Here is a 3,487-nt window from a genome sequence, read left to right on the forward strand (position 1 = left end):
TTACGAATTCAGTATTCTGTTGTGAGTACCATTTGCTTAGAAGTGTGTTAAAAAGTTGTGTTAATGAAAGCAGTTTGATGCCCATTTAGATTGGATGAAGTACAGTAATCCCAATTCTTTAATAGAACATGATTATGGGGATGCATTTCCTTATGGAGAGATGATATGGGTTGGGATGAATCCTAATTGATTTAGGTTAATTCTTGATTCGGTTAGGTTAACTTGGATGGGGTTAAACAATCTTAATAATCGACTAGGATTTTATTTAATGGAAGATTTATATATCGTTGTAATTAAAAATGTTATTTATTCTAATTACAGGATATTGAACTGGAGTTCTAGACGGAGGTTCTTTTCTGACACGGACCACTTTCTGAAGGCGGGTATTTTAACTGATATGTTTAGATTACTATCACTCGCAGTAAATTTTATGCCTTGCATGTGTTTATATTGATCACCGATCACTGCTTGATTTAGATAGTATGTTTTTGTTATCTATCGTGCATTCGACTCGTTATTTCTGCTATGCATGTGATATTATATTATGATGGTGCATATCATCTCTGCATTTTTACATGCTGGCCAGCATACTGTCCACTCGGTCACGCAGTAGCAGTGACGTCAGAGTGCACAGTGGTCACCACTCTACCCACGCGACCTCACATTTGAGTGTGATGGATCTGACGGGCATAGTTCCCACGCGACCTCACATATGGGTGATGGATCTGACGGGTATGATACAGTTCCCACGCGACCTCACCATTTGAGTGTGATGGATCTGACGGGCATAGTTCCCACGCGACCTCACATATGGGTGATGGATCAGACGGGCATCAGGGTGACCAGGACATGTCATTTCTACATGTGCATATTGCATGATTGCACTTGCATTTGGTTGTGTTTATTGTATTTGGTTATTGCATGCATATGTTTGATATGCGTACACAGGAGGCCTGATGCATTATGGTAGGTGATTCTGGTATGTACAGCTTTTCGTTCCTCCAGTTTTGGATTTATTTCTATCCTTTGAGTAGACTGTACATGCATGACTATTACTGCTAGGGATAGTTTACTATACATGTCTACTATATATCCGCTGAGTTCTTTGAACTCATCCCGTTGATTTTATTTCTTTTCAGGTTGATGTCAGTTTGGAGAGCCGCCCTGCTAGTCCCATGTCGAGATGACCTCGGCACTTTTGGTTTTGGTTTTATTATTATCAATTTATGTTTCAGAACTTGATTTATATCATGTGGATTTTTCATATATATATGTTTCGGTTTGTGGTATGCATGCTATATGAATAATAGTTGTGGTTATTATACTCAGTTTTAGTATTTGTGATGTAGTTTTGTTATGTTTATGGATTGTAGCCGTGTAGGCTTATTGTGGCCTTGTAGGCCTTTTTGTGTCATATATGTATACAGGGAATTGCAATTGTTACAGGGGAGATGCTGCCGAAATTTTCGGTCAGCCATCTCCCGGGGCGTGACAATTTATTTGGTATCAGAGCGTAAGTTTTCGAGTCTTTCGGTATTTTCAGATTTTTGAATCGGAGTCGTTTTTGCGACAAGATCATATTTGGGACTAGTGGCGATAGGACATCTCTAGACGACAATCGGTAAAATGGTTAATCTAATAATTTTATACCTTTGATAATATTTGATAATAATTTTAACAGTAATGATTCGAGGAAGACATGCTCTTGCACAGAGACGTGGTACAGGACAACTACGTAAGAGTATGTTTGAGTCTCTGATAGTTGCATAACTGGTATAGTTTTCAACTTAGGATTGTAATAAGGTCTTGATTTAGTCCTTATCGGAGTCCTTGAGTTTATTCAATCGACTATTGATTGATCCATTATTGTTTGTGTTAATATTGTTAGTTTTGATTTAGTTGTTTCATAACTCAATTTATTTATTAAAAAAAATCCTATGCAAGAAAATAGGTTCGTGTTTAGTATTATATATATTGAATCGAAGTGTTGTTGTGATCAAAGTTTTATGGTGGATATCAACTGTAGCGAAGAGATATTTGATGTGAAGTGTTGAGTAAGGTGAATAATCAACATTGAGTACGATACAGATTTCGGGTGTCCGAAAGGCTTGATTATATTAGTGTGCTAAGATTGTTCTTTGGTATGGATCATGTGTTGGTATTGGTATTCAAAATGGAATCTGTAATGATATTGATTGTAGCAGCGATTAGTGTTTTTGGGATGGTGATTATAATGATCTATATGGACTATGGTGCTATCAAAAATTTTAATAGATGGTTGACATTGTTGAATTTCAAGATCCACGGTATCATGGTGGTTACATTTGTTGAGGTTTGTCACTTAAAAATAAATTATTGGATCATCTATTTCAATGATAGTAGCATTGAGCCAACGATAAGATGTTGAGGTGGTAACTCAGTAGATATCAAAATGGACTGTTGATATGATGGAATCAACATAACTTGGACATCTGATTTCACTCTATCTAAAATGCTTTATCACCTTGAAAGTTGAATCCTGCACGAGGTTCCTTAAGACGTTAGTGATGTAGGAGTTTCTTTCAACTCTCCTGAATTTAACTGTTTACAAATTGTTATTAACTAAGGTACTAGAGCCATGGGAATTTCATAGATTGAGACTATTCAATTTATGGAGATTGCTTGTGGAATAGGACCAACATTTGGACTTGAAACACCAAGGATTCTAATTTTAACTGGACTATGTATGGATCTTAGCTTTTAATGAACTTGATAACAAAGCAAAGTTTGAATCAAACAAGGAGCATTGAATTAGTATAACTCGGTCGAAACTAATGTGGAGGAGGCGTGATATTTCAATTTTAAAGAAATGTTACTATACTATTCTCTCCTTGTGGTTTAGGATAGCCAAGTGAGAAGCTGCTCACTTGGCTCCCCAGATTCATAAACTCTAGTACTTGACCTGGAGGTCTAGAGTTCGAATCCTGGGGAAGGTAAAAATCCACTGGCCAGGGGTGGAAAGACCTAGTGAGTAACGGCACGGCCAAGGGTCGTCGGTGGACGACATCAGGTGACTACCCTTGGCCACCAGTTGAGCCGCCCGGACCGCCAAGGGGCCGCCGGTTGGGGCCGCAAGTTGGGCCGCCCAAGGGGCCGAGGGGCCGGGTCGTTACAATAAAAAGACGCTATAATAGGATCCTAGGGGCACGGCCGAGGGTCGTCGGTTGACGACATAAGGGGTCGCCAGTTGGGCCGCCAGTGGGCCGCCCAAGGGACCGCCAAGGGGCCGCTAGTTGGGCCGCCCGGAAGAGGCCGAGGGGCCGGGTCGTTACATAATTGTTCACGTGGAACTAATAGCACAAGTGGATCAACCATAAGCAAAAAATGATTGGTGTACTCAGATCATTGATTGTTTGAAGGAGGAAATATTTCCTGAAGAACCTGAACAAAGGTGAACTCAAAAAGAGAATTTCAAGTTTTACTATAAGCAATGACAACCTTTATAATT

Source organism: Curcuma longa, chromosome 6 (genome assembly GCF_044706935.1).
Source record: "Curcuma longa cultivar G26 ecotype Majalengka, Jawa Barat chromosome 6, ITB_CL_G26_1.1, whole genome shotgun sequence".
Lineage (NCBI taxonomy): Eukaryota > Viridiplantae > Streptophyta > Magnoliopsida > Zingiberales > Zingiberaceae > Curcuma > Curcuma longa.